Raw genomic sequence first — 14,114 nt, 5'->3', positions numbered from 1 at the left:
CGGCCTGAATGAAAAATTTGTAAAATCAAGCACCGTGAGGGCATTGTGTGAAAATTATGAAGGATTTTCCAAAGCGGCCAAAAATTGAAAAAAACGACAGGGCCGGTAGTGTCGAAAAAGTCAAAAATGGGAAGGGTGGGGGATTGTCCCAAAACTTGCTACAAGGGGCCAGAGGGGCGGCCTGAATGAAAAATTTGTAAAATCAAGCACCGTGAGGGCATTGTGTGAAAATTATGAAGGATTTTCCAAAGCGGCCAAAAATTGAAAAAAACGACAGGGCCGGTAGTGTCGAAAAAGTCAAAAATGGGAAGGGTGGGGGATTGTCCCAAAACTTGCTACAAGGGGCCAGAGGGGCGGCCTGAATGAAAAATTTGTAAAATCAAGCACCGTGAGGGCATTGTGTGAAAATTATGAAGGATTTTCCAAAGCGGCCAAAAATTGAAAAAAACGACAGGGCCGGTAGTGTCGAAAAAGTCAAAAATGGGAAGGGTGGGGGATTGTCCCAAAACTTGCTACAAGGGGCCAGAGGGGCGGCCTGAATGAAAAATTTGTAAAATCAAGCACCGTGAGGGCATTGTGTGAAAATTATGAAGGACTTTCCAAAGCGGCCAAAAATTGAAAAAAACGACAGGGCCGGTAGTGTCGAAAAAGTCAAAAATGGGAAGGGTGGGGGATTGTCCCAAAACTTGCTACAAGGGGCCAGAGGGGCGGCCTGAATGAAAAATTTGTAAAATCAAGCACCGTGAGGGCATTGTGTGAAAATTATGAAGGATTTTCCAAAGCGGCCAAAAATTGAAAAAAACGACAGGGCCGGTAGTGTCGAAAAAGTCAAAAATGGGAAGGGTGGGGGATTGTCCCAAAACTTGCTACAAGGGGCCAGAGGGGCGGCCTGAATGAAAAATGTGTAAAATCAAGCACCGTGAGGGCATTGTGTGAAAATTGTGAAGGATTTTCCAAAGCGGGCAAAAATTGAAAAAAATGACAGGGCCGGTAGTGTCGAAAAAGTCAAAAATGGGAAGGGTGGGGGATTGTCCCAAAACTTGCTACAAGGGGCCAGAGGGGCGGCCTGAATGAAAAATTTGTAAAATCAAGCACCGTGAGGGCATTGTGTGAAAATTGTGAAGGATTTTCCAAAGCGGCCAAAAATTGAAAAAAACGACAGGGCCGGTAGTGTCGAAAAAGTCAAAAATGGGAAGGGTGGGGGATTGTCCCAAAACTTGCTACAAGGGGCCAGAGGGGCGGCCTGAATGAAAAATTTGTAAAATCAAGCACCGTGAGGGCATTGTGTGAAAATTATGAAGGATTTTCCAAAGCGGCCAAAAATTGAAAAAAACGACAGGGCCGGTAGTGTCGAAAAAGTCAAAAATGGGAAGGGTGGGGGATTGTCCCAAAACTTGCTACAAGGGGCCAGAGGGGCGGCCTGAATGAAAAATTTGTAAAATCAAGCACCGTGAGGGCATTGTGTGAAAATTATGAAGGATTTTCCAAAGCGGCCAAAAATTGAAAAAAACGACAGGGCCGGTAGTGTCGAAAAAGTCAAAAATGGGAAGGGTGGGGGATTGTCCCAAAACTTGCTACAAGGGGCCAGAGGGGCGGCCTGAATGAAAAATTTGTAAAATCAAGCACCGTGAGGGCATTGTGTGAAAATTGTGAAGGATTTTCCAAAGCGGCCAAAAATTGAAAAAAACGACAGGGCCGGTAGTGTCGAAAAAGTAAAAAATGGGAAGGGTGGGGGATTGTCCCAAAACTTGCTACAAGGGGCCAGAGGGGCGGCCTGAATGAAAAATTTGTAAAATCAAGCACCGTGAGGGCATTGTGTGAAAATTATGAAGGATTTTCCAAAGCGGGCAAAAATTGAAAAAAACGACAGGGCCGGTAGTGTCGAAAAAGTCAAAAATGGGAAGGGTGGGGGATTGTCCCAAAACTTGCTACAAGGGGCCAGAGAGGCGGCCTGAATGAAAAATGTGTAAAATCAAGCACCGTGAGGGCATTGTGTGAAAATTGTCAAGGATTTTCCAAAGCGGCCAAAAATTGAAAAAAACGACAGGGCCGGTAGTGTCGAAAAAGTCAAAAATGGGAAGGGTGGGGGATTGTCCCAAAACTTGCTACAAGGGGCCAGAGGGGCGTCCTGAATGAAAAATTTGTAAAATCAAGCACCGTGAGGGCATTGTGTGAAAATTATGAAGGATTTTCCAAAGCGGCCAAAAATTGAAAAAAACGACAGGGCCGGTAGTGTCGAAAAAGTCAAAAATGGGAAGGGTGGGGGATTGTCCCAAAACTTGCTACAAGGGGCCAGAGGGGCGGCCTGAATGAAAAATTTGTAAAATCAAGCACCGTGAGGGCATTGTGTGAAAATTGTGAAGGATTTTCCAAAGCGGCCAAAAATGGAAAAAAATGACAGGGCCGGTAGTGTCGAAAAAGTCAAAAATGGGAAGGGTGGGGGATTGTCCCAAAACTTGCTACAAGGGGCCAGAGGGGCGGCCTGAATGAAAAATGTGTAAAATCAAGCACCGTGAGGGCATTGTGTGAAAATTGTGAAGGATTTTCCAAAGCGGGCAAAAATTGAAAAAAACGACAGGGCCGGTAGTGTCGAAAAAGTCAAAAATGGGAAGGGTGGGGGATTGTCCCAAAACTTGCTACAAGGGGCCAGAGGGGCGGCCTGAATGAAAAATGTGTAATATCAAGCACCGTGAAGACATTGTGTGAAAATTGTGAAGGATTTTCCATAGGGGGCAAAAATTGAAAAAAATGACAGGGCCGGTAGTGTCGAAAAAGTCAAAAATAGGAAGGGTGGGGGATTGTCCCAAAACTTGCTACAAGGGGCCAGAGGGGCGGCCTGAATGAAAAATGTGTAAAATCAAGCACCGTGAAGGCATTGTGTGAAAATTGTCAAGGATTTTCCAAAGCGGGCAAAAATTGAAAGAAATGACAGGGCCGGTAGTGTTGAAAAAGTCAAAAATAGGAAGGGTGGGGGATTGTCCCAAAACTTGCTACAAGGGGCCAGAGGGGCGGGCTGATTGAAAAATGTGTAAAATCAAGCACCGTGAAGGCATTGTGTGAAAATTGTGAAGGATTTTCCATAGGGGTAAAAATTGAAAAAAATGACAGGGCTGGTAGTGTCGAAAAAGTCAAAAATGGGAAGGGTGGGGGATTGTCCCAAAACTTGCTACAAGGGGCCAGAGGGGCAGCCTGAATGAAAAATTTGTAAAATCAAGCACCGTGAGGGCATTGTGTGAAAATTGTGAAGGATTTTCCAAAGCAGCCAAAAATGGAAAAAAATGACAGGGCCGGTAGTGTCGAAAAAGTCAAAAATGGGAAGGGTGGGGGATTGTCCCAAAACTTGCTACAAGGGGCCAGAGGGGCGGCCTGAATGAAAAATTTGTAAAATCAAGCACCGTGAGGGCATTGTGTGAAAATTGTGAAGGATTTTCCAAAGCGGCCAAAAATTGAAAAAAACGACAGGGCCGGTAGTGTCGAAAAAGTCAAAAATGGGAAGGGTGGGGGATTGTCCCAAAACTTGCTACAAGGGGCCAGAGGGGCGGCCTGAATGAAAAATTTGTAAAATCAAGCACCGTGAGGGCATTGTGTGAAAATTGTGAAGGATTTTCCAAAGCGGCCAAAAATTGAAAAAAACGACAGGGCCGGTAGTGTCGAAAAAGTAAAAAATGGGAAGGGTGGGGGATTGTCCCAAAACTTGCTACAAGGGGCCAGAGGGGCGGCCTGAATGAAAAATTTGTAAAATCAAGCACCGTGAGGGCATTGTGTGAAAATTGTCAAGGATTTTCCAAAGCGGGCAAAAATTGAAAAAAATGACAGGGTCGGTAGTGTCGACAAAGTCAAAAATGGGAAGGGTGGGGGATTGTCCCAAAACTTGCTACAAGGGGCCAGAGGGGCGTCCTGAATGAAAAATTTGTAAAATCAAGCACCGTGAGGGCATTGTGTGAAAATTATGAAGGATTTTCCAAAGCGGCCAAAAATTGAAAAAAACGACAGGGCCGGTAGTGTCGAAAAAGTCAAAAATGGGAAGGGTGGGGGATTGTCCCAAAACTTGCTACAAGGGGCCAGAGGGGCGGCCTGAATGAAAAATGTGTAAAATCAAGCACCGTGAGGGCATTGTGTGAAAATTGTGAAGGATTTTCCAAAGCGGCCAAAAATTGAAAAAAACGACAGGGCCGGTAGTGTCGAAAAAGTCAAAAATGGGAAGGGTGGGGGATTGTCCCAAAACTTGCTACAAGGGGCCAGAGGGGCGGCCTGAATGAAAAATTTGTAAAATCAAGCACCGTGAGGGCATTGTGTGAAAATTGTGAAGGATTTTCCAAAGCGGCCAAAAATGGAAAAAAATGACAGGGCCGGTAGTGTCGAAAAAGTCAAAAATGGGAAGGGTGGGGGATTGTCCCAAAACTTGCTACAAGGGGCCAGAGGGGCGGCCTGAATGAAAAATGTGTAAAATCAAGCACCGTGAGGGCATTGTGTGAAAATTGTGAAGGATTTTCCAAAGCGGGCAAAAATTGAAAAAAACGACAGGGCCGGTAGTGTCGAAAAAGTCAAAAATGGGAAGGGTGGGGGATTGTCCCAAAACTTGCTACAAGGGGCCAGAGGGGCGGCCTGAATGAAAAATGTGTAATATCAAGCACCGTGAAGACATTGTGTGAAAATTGTGAAGGATTTTCCATAGGGGGTAAAAATTGAAAAAAACGACAGGGCCGGTAGTGTCGAAAAAGTCAAAAATGGGAAGGGTGGGGGATTGTCCCAAAACTTGCTACCAGGGGCCAGAGGGGCGGGCTGATTGAAAAATGTGTAAAATCAAGCACCGTGAAGGCATTGTGTGAAAATTGTGAAGGATTTTCCATAGGGGTAAAAATTGAAAAAAATGACAGGGCTGGTAGTGTCGAAAAAGTCAAAAATGGGAAGGGTGGGGGATTGTCCCAAAACTTGCTACAAGGGGCCAGAGGGGCAGCCTGAATGAAAAATTTGTAAAATCAAGCACCGTGAGGGCATTGTGTGAAAATTGTGAAGGATTTTCCAAAGCAGCCAAAAATGGAAAAAAATGACAGGGCCGGTAGTGTCGAAAAAGTCAAAAATGGGAAGGGTGGGGGATTGTCCCAAAACTTGCTACAAGGGGCCAGAGGGGCGGCCTGAATGAAAAATTTGTAAAATCAAGCACCGTGAGGGCATTGTGTGAAAATTGTGAAGGATTTTCCAAAGCGGCCAAAAATTGAAAAAAACGACAGGGCCGGTAGTGTCGAAAAAGTCAAAAATGGGAAGGGTGGGGGATTGTCCCAAAACTTGCTACAAGGGGCCAGAGGGGCGGCCTGAATGAAAAATTTGTAAAATCAAGCACCGTGAGGGCATTGTGTGAAAATTGTGAAGGATTTTCCAAAGCGGCCAAAAATTGAAAAAAACGACAGGGCCGGTAGTGTCGAAAAAGTAAAAAATGGGAAGGGTGGGGGATTGTCCCAAAACTTGCTACAAGGGGCCAGAGGGGCGGCCTGAATGAAAAATTTGTAAAATCAAGCACCGTGAGGGCATTGTGTGAAAATTGTCAAGGATTTTCCAAAGCGGGCAAAAATTGAAAAAAATGACAGGGTCGGTAGTGTCGAAAAAGTCAAAAATGGGAAGGGTGGGGGATTGTCCCAAAACTTGCTACAAGGGGCCAGAGGGGCGGCCTGAATTAAAAGTGTGTAAAATCAAGCACTGTGAAGGCATTGTGTGAAAATTGTGAAGGATTTTCCAAAGCGGACAAAAATTGAAAGAGATGACAGGGCCGGTAGTGTCGAAAAAGTCAAAAATGGGAAGGGTGGGGGATTGTCCCAAAACTTGCTACAAGGGGCCAGAGGGGCGTCCTGAATGAAAAATTTGTAAAATCAAGCACCGTGAGGGCATTGTGTGAAAATTATGAAGGATTTTCCAAAGCGGCCAAAAATTGAAAAAAACGACAGGGCCGGTAGTGTCGAAAAAGTCAAAAATGGGAAGGGTGGGGGATTGTCCCAAAACTTGCTACAAGGGGCCAGAGGGGCGGCCTGAATGAAAAATGTGTAAAATCAAGCACCGTGAGGGCATTGTGTTAAAATTGTGAAGGATTTTCCAAAGCGGCCAAAAATTGAAAAAAACGACAGGGCCGGTAGTGTCGAAAAAGTCAAAAATGGGAAGGGTGGGGGATTGTCCCAAAACTTGCTACAAGGGGCCAGAGGGGCGGCCTGAATGAAAAATTTGTAAAATCAAGCACCGTGAGGGCATTGTGTGAAAATTGTGAAGGATTTTCCAAAGCGGCCAAAAATGGAAAAAAATGACAGGGCCGGTAGTGTCGAAAAAGTCAAAAATGGGAAGGGTGGGGGATTGTCCCAAAACTTGCTACAAGGGGCCAGAGGGGCGGCCTGAATGAAAAATGTGTAAAATCAAGCACCGTGAGGGCATTGTGTGAAAATTGTGAAGGATTTTCCAAAGCGGGCAAAAATTGAAAAAAACGACAGGGCCGGTAGTGTCGAAAACGTCAAAAATGGGAAGGGTGGGGGATTGTCCCAAAACTTGCTACAAGGGGCCAGAGGGGCGGCCTGAATGAAAAATGTGTAATATCAAGCACCGTGAAGACATTGTGTGAAAATTGTGAAGGATTTTCCATAGGGGGCAAAAATTGAAAAAAACGACAGGGCCGGTAGTGTCGAAAAAGTCAAAAATGGGAAGGGTGGGGGATTGTCCCAAAACTTGCTACAAGGGGCCAGAGGGGCGGCCTGAATGAAAAATGTGTAAAATCAAGCACTGTGAAGGCATTGTGTGAAAATTGTGAAGGATTTTCCAAAGCGGACAAAAATTGAAAAAGATGACAGGGCCGGTAGTGTCGAAAAAGTCAAAAATGGGAAGGGTGGGGGATTGTCCCAAAACTTGCTACAAGGGGCCAGAGGGGCGTCCTGAATGAAAAATTTGTAAAATCAAGCACCGTGAGGGCATTGTGTGAAAATTATGAAGGATTTTCCAAAGCGGCCAAAAATTGAAAAAAACGACAGGGCCGGTAGTGTCGAAAAAGTCAAAAATGGGAAGGGTGGGGGATTGTCCCAAAACTTGCTACAAGGGGCCAGAGGGGCGGCCTGAATGAAAAATGTGTAAAATCAAGCACCGTGAGGGCATTGTGTGAAAATTGTCAAGGATTTTCCAAAGCGGCCAAAAATTGAAAAAAACGACAGTGCCGGTAGTGTCGAAAAAGTAAAAAATGGGAAGGGTGGGGGATTGTCCCAAAACTTGCTACAAGGGGCCAGAGGGGCGGCCTGAATGAAAAATTTGTAAAATCAAGCACCGTGAGGGCATTGTGTGAAAATTGTGAAGGATTTTCCAAAGCGGCCAAAAATGGAAAAAAATGACAGGGCCGGTAGTGTCGAAAAAGTCAAAAATGGGAAGGGTGGGGGATTGTCCCAAAACTTGCTACAAGGGGCCAGAGGGGCGGCCTGAATGAAAAATGTGTAAAATCAAGCACCGTGAGGGCATTGTGTGAAAATTGTGAAGGATTTTCCAAAGCGGGCAAAAATTGAAAAAAACGACAGGGCCGGTAGTGTCGAAAAAGTCAAAAATGGGAAGGGTGGGGGATTGTCCCAAAACTTGCTACAAGGGGCCAGAGGGGCGGCCTGAATGAAAAATGTGTAATATCAAGCACCGTGAAGACATTGTGTGAAAATTGTGAAGGATTTTCCATAGGGGGCAAAAATTGAAAAAAATGACAGGGCCGGTAGTGTCGAAAAAGTCAAAAATAGGAAGGGTGGGGGATTGTCCCAAAACTTGCTACAAGGGGCCAGAGGGGCGGCCTGAATGAAAAATGTGTAAAATCAAGCACCGTGAAGGCATTGTGTGAAAATTGTCAAGGATTTTCCAAAGCGGGCAAAAATTGAAAGAAATGACAGGGCCGGTAGTGTTGAAAAAGTCAAAAATAGGAAGGGTGGGGGATTGTCCCAAAACTTGCTACAAGGGGCCAGAGGGGCGGCCTGAATGAAAAATGTGTAAAATCAAGCACCGTGAAGGCATTGTGTGAAAATTGTGAAGGATTTTCCAAAGCAGCCAAAAATGGAAAAAAATGACAGGGCCGGTAGTGTCGAAAAAGTCAAAAATGGGAAGGGTGGGGGATTGTCCCAAAACTTGCTACAAGGGGCCAGAGGGGCGGCCTGAATGAAAAATTTGTAAAATCAAGCACCGTGAGGGCATTGTGTGAAAATTGTGAAGGATTTTCCAAAGCGGCCAAAAATTGAAAAAAACGACAGGGCCGGTAGTGTCGAAAAAGTCAAAAATGGGAAGGGTGGGGGATTGTCCCAAAACTTGCTACAAGGGGCCAGAGGGGCGGCCTGAATGAAAAATTTGTAAAATCAAGCACCGTGAGGGCATTGTGTGAAAATTGTGAAGGATTTTCCAAAGCGGCCAAAAATTGAAAAAAACGACAGGGCCGGTAGTGTCGAAAAAGTAAAAAATGGGAAGGGTGGGGGATTGTCCCAAAACTTGCTACAAGGGGCCAGAGGGGCGGCCTGAATGAAAAATTTGTAAAATCAAGCACCGTGAGGGCATTGTGTGAAAATTGTCAAGGATTTTCCAAAGCGGCCAAAAATTGAAAAAAACGACAGGGCCGGTAGTGTCGAAAAAGTCAAAAATGGGAAGGGTGGGGGATTGTCCCAAAACTTGCTACAAGGGGCCAGAGGGGCGGCCTGAATGAAAAATTTGTAAAATCAAGCACCGTGAGGGCATTGTGTGAAAATTGTCAAGGATTTTCCAAAGCGGCCAAAAATTGAAAAAAACGACAGGGCCGGTAGTGTCGAAAAAGTCAAAAATGGGAAGGGTGGGGGATTGTCCCAAAACTTGCTACAAGGGGCCAGAGGGGCGGCCTGAATGAAAAATTTGTAAAATCAAGCACCGTGAGGGCATTGTGTGAAAATTATGAAGGATTTTCCAAAGCGGCCAAAAATTGAAAAAAACGACAGGGCCGGTAGTGTCGAAAAAGTCAAAAATGGGAAGGGTGGGGGATTGTCCCAAAACTTGCTACAAGGGGCCAGAGGGGCGGCCTGAATGAAAAATGTGTAAAATCAAGCACCGTGTGGGCATTGTGTGAAAATTGTCAAGGATTTTCCAAAGCGGCCAAAAATTGAAAAAAACGACAGGGCCGGTAGTGTCGAAAAAGTCAAAAATGGGAAGGGTGGGGGATTGTCCCAAAACTTGCTACAAGGGGCCAGAGGGGCGGCCTGAATGAAAAATTTGTAAAATCAAGCACCGTGAGGGCATTGTGTGAAAATTATGAAGGATTTTCCAAAGCGGCCAAAAATTGAAAAAAAACGAATGTGCCGGTAGTGTCGAAAAAGTCAAAAATGGGAAGGGTGGGGGATTGTCCCAAAACTTGCTACAAGGGGCCAGAGGGGCGGCCTGAATGAAAAATGTGTAAAATCAAGCACCGTGAGGGCATTGTGTGAAAATTGTGAAGGATTTTCCAAAGCGGCCAAAAATTGAAAAAAACGACAGGGCCGGTAGTGTCGAAAAAGTCAAAAATGGGAAGGGTGGGGGATTGTCCCAAAACTTGCTACAAGGGGCCAGAGGGGCGGCCTGAATGGAAAATTTGTAAAATCAAGCACCGTGAGGGTATTGTGTGAAAATTGTGAAGGATTTTCCAAAGCGGCCAAAAATTGAAAAAAACGACAGGGCCGGTAGTGTCGAAAAAGTAAAAAATGGGAAGGGTGGGGGATTGTCCCAAAACTTGCTACAAGGGGCCAGAGGGGCGGCCTGAATGAAAAATTTGTAAAATCAAGCACCGTGAGGGCATTGTGTGAAAATTATGAAGGATTTTCCAAAGCGGCCAAAAATTGAAAAAAACGACAGGGCCGGTAGTGTCGAAAAAGTCAAAAATGGGAAGGGTGGGGGATTGTCCCAAAACTTGCTACAAGGGGCCAGAGGGGCGGCCTGAATGAAAAATTTGTAAAATCAAGCACCGTGAGGGCATTGTGTGAAAATTATGAAGGATTTTCCAAAGCGGCCAAAAATTGAAAAAAACGACAGGGCCGGTAGTGTCGAAAAAGTCAAAAATGGGAAGGGTGGGGGATTGTCCCAAAACTTGCTACAAGGGGCCAGAGGGGCGGCCTGAATGAAAAATGTGTAAAATCAAGCACCGTGAGGGCATTGTGTGAAAATTGTCAAGGATTTTCCAAAGCGGCCAAAAATGGAAAAAAACGACAGGGCCGGTAGTGTCGAAAAAGTCAAAAATGGGAAGGGTGGGGGATTGTCCCAAAACTTGCTACAAGGGGCCAGAGGGGCGGCCTGAATGAAAAATTTGTAAAATCAAGCACCGTGAGGGCATTGTGTGAAAATTGTGAAGGATTTTCCAAAGCGGCCAAAAATGGAAAAAAATGACAGGGCCGGTAGTGTCGAAAAAGTCAAAAATGGGAAGGGTGGGGGATTGTCCCAAAACTTGCTACAAGGGGCCAGAGGGGCGGCCTGAATGAAAAATTTGTAAAATCAAGCACCGTGAGGGCATTGTGTGAAAATTATGAAGGATTTTCCAAAGCGGCCAAAAATTGAAAAAAACGACAGGGCCGGTAGTGTCGAAAAAGTCAAAAATGGGAAGGGTGGGGGATTGTCCCAAAACTTGCTACAAGGGGCCAGAGGGGCGGCCTGAATGAAAAATTTGTAAAATCAAGCACCGTGAGGGCATTGTGTGAAAATTATGAAGGATTTTCCAAAGCGGCCAAAAATTGAAAAAAAACGAATGTGCCGGTAGTGTCGAAAAAGTCAAAAATGGGAAGGGTGGGGGATTGTCCCAAAACTTGCTACAAGGGGCCAGAGGGGCGGCCTGAATGAAAAATGTGTAAAATCAAGCACCGTGAGGGCATTGTGTGAAAATTGTGAAGGATTTTCCAAAGCGGCCAAAAATTGAAAAAAACGACAGGGCCGGTAGTGTCGAAAAAGTCAAAAATGGGAAGGGTGGGGGATTGTCCCAAAACTTGCTACAAGGGGCCAGAGGGGCGGCCTGAATGGAAAATTTGTAAAATCAAGCACCGTGAGGGTATTGTGTGAAAATTGTGAAGGATTTTCCAAAGCGGCCAAAAATTGAAAAAAACGACAGGGCCGGTAGTGTCGAAAAAGTAAAAAATGGGAAGGGTGGGGGATTGTCCCAAAACTTGCTACAAGGGGCCAGAGGGGCGGCCTGAATGAAAAATTTGTAAAATCAAGCACCGTGAGGGCATTGTGTGAAAATTATGAAGGATTTTCCAAAGCGGCCAAAAATTGAAAAAAACGACAGGGCCGGTAGTGTCGAAAAAGTCAAAAATGGGAAGGGTGGGGGATTGTCCCAAAACTTGCTACAAGGGGCCAGAGGGGCGGCCTGAATGAAAAATTTGTAAAATCAAGCACCGTGAGGGCATTGTGTGAAAATTATGAAGGATTTTCCAAAGCGGCCAAAAATTGAAAAAAACGACAGGGCCGGTAGTGTCGAAAAAGTCAAAAATGGGAAGGGTGGGGGATTGTCCCAAAACTTGCTACAAGGGGCCAGAGGGGCGGCCTGAATGAAAAATGTGTAAAATCAAGCACCGTGAGGGCATTGTGTGAAAATTGTCAAGGATTTTCCAAAGCGGCCAAAAATTGAAAAAAACGACAGGGCCGGTAGTGTCGAAAAAGTCAAAAATGGGAAGGGTGGGGGATTGTCCCAAAACTTGCTACAAGGGGCCAGAGGGGCGGCCTGAATGAAAAATTTGTAAAATCAAGCACCGTGAGGGCATTGTGTGAAAATTGTGAAGGATTTTCCAAAGCGGCCAAAAATGGAAAAAAATGACAGGGCCGGTAGTGTCGAAAAAGTCAAAAATGGGAAGGGTGGGGGATTGTCCCAAAACTTGCTACAAGGGGCCAGAGGGGCGGCCTGAATGAAAAATGTGTAAAATCAAGCACCGTGAGGGCATTGTGTGAAAATTGTGAAGGATTTTCCAAAGCGGGCAAAAATTGAAAAAAATGACAGGGCCGGTAGTGTCGAAAAAGTCAAAAATAGGAAGGGTGGGGGATTGTCCCAAAACTTGCTACAAGGGGCCAGAGGGGCGGCCTGAATGAAAAATGTGTAAAATCAAGCACCGTGAAGGCATTGTGTGAAAATTGTCAAGGATTTTCCAAAGCGGGCAAAAATTGAAAGAAATGACAGGGCCGGTAGTGTTGAAAAAGTCAAAAATAGGAAGGGTGGGGGATTGTCCCAAAACTTGCTACAAGGGGCCAGAGGGGTGGCCTGAATGAAAAATGTGTAAAATCAAGCACCGTGAAGGCATTGTGTGAAAATTGTGAAGGATTTTCCAAAGCGGGCAAAAATTGAAAAAAATGACAGGGTCGGTAGTGTCGAAAAAGTCAAAAATGGGAAGGGTGGGGGATTGTCCCAAAACTTGCTACAAGGGGCCAGAGGGGCGGCCTGAATTAAAAGTGTGTAAAATCAAGCACTGTGAAGGCATTGTGTGAAAATTGTGAAGGATTTTCCAAAGCGGACAAAAATTGACAAAGATGACAGGGCCGGTAGTGTCGAAAAAGTCAAAAATGGGAAGGGTGGGGGATTGTCCCAAAACTTGCTACCAGGGGCCAGAGGGGCGGGCTGATTGAAAAATGTGTAAAATCAAGCACCGTGAAGGCATTGTGTGAAAATTGTGAAGGATTTTCCATAGGGGTAAAAATTGAAAAAAATGACAGGGCTGGTAGTGTCGAAAAAGTCAAAAATGGGAAGGGTGGGGGATTGTCCCAAAACTTGCTACAAGGGGCCAGAGGGGCGGCCTGAATGAAAAACTTGTAAAATCAAGCACCGTGAGGGCATTGTGTGAAAATTGTGAAGGATTTTCCAAAGCGGCCAAAAATTGAAAAAAACGACAGGGCCGGTAGTGTCGAAAAAGTAAAAAATGGGAAGGGTGGGGGATTGTCCCAAAACTTGCTACAAGGGGCCAGAGGGGCGGCCTGAATGAAAAATTTGTAAAATCAAGCACCGTGAGGGCATTGTGTGAAAATTGTCAAGGATTTTCCAAAGCGGCCAAAAATTGAAAAAAACGACAGGGCCGGTAGTGTCGAAAAAGTCAAAAATGGGAAGGGTGGGGGATTGTCCCAAAACTTGCTACAAGGGGCCAGAGGGGCGGCCTGAATGAAAAATTTGTAAAATCAAGCACCGTGAGGGCATTGTGTGAAAATTATGAAGGATTTTCCAAAGCGGCCAAAAATTGAAAAAAACGACAGGGCCGGTAGTGTCGAAAAAGTCAAAAATGGGAAGGGTGGGGGATTGTCCCAAAACTTGCTACAAGGGGCCAGAGGGGCGGCCTGAATGAAAAATTTGTAAAATCAAGCACCGTGAGGGCATTGTGTGAAAATTGTCAAGGATTTTCCAAAGCGGCCAAAAATTGAAAAAAACGACAGGGCCGGTAGTGTCGAAAAAGTCAAAAATGGGAAGGGTGGGGGATTGTCCCAAAACTTGCTACAAGGGGCCAGAGGGGCGGCCTGAATGAAAAATTTGTAAAATCAAGCACCGTGAGGGCATTGTGTGAAAATTATGAAGGATTTTCCAAAGCGGCCAAAAATTGAAAAAAACGACAGGGCCGGTAGTGTCGAAAAAGTCAAAAATGGGAAGGGTGGGGGATTGTCCCAAAACTTGCTACAAGGGGCCAGAGGGGCGGCCTGAATGAAAAATGTGTAAAATCAAGCACCGTGTGGGCATTGTGTGAAAATTGTCAAGGATTTTCCAAAGCGGCCAAAAATTGAAAAAAACGACAGGGCCGGTAGTGTCGAAAAAGTCAAAAATGGGAAGGGTGGGGGATTGTCCCAAAACTTGCTACAAGGGGCCAGAGGGGCGGCCTGAATGAAAAATTTGTAAAATCAAGCACCGTGAGGGCATTGTGTGAAAATTATGAAGGATTTTCCAAAGCGGCCAAAAATTGAAAAAAAACGAATGTGCCGGTAGTGTCGAAAAAGTCAAAAATGGGAAGGGTGGGGGATTGTCCCAAAACTTGCTACAAGGGGCCAGAGGGGCGGCCTGAATGAAAAATGTGTAAAATCAAGCACCGTGAGGGCATTGTGTGAAAATTGTGAAGGATTTTCCAAAGCGGCCAAAAATTGAAAAAAACGACAGGGCCGGTAGTGTCGAAAAAGTCAAAAATGGG

Source organism: Scomber japonicus, chromosome 1 (assembly GCF_027409825.1).
Source record: "Scomber japonicus isolate fScoJap1 chromosome 1, fScoJap1.pri, whole genome shotgun sequence".
Lineage (NCBI taxonomy): Eukaryota > Metazoa > Chordata > Actinopteri > Scombriformes > Scombridae > Scomber > Scomber japonicus.
This window is presented reverse-complemented; position numbering follows the sequence as displayed.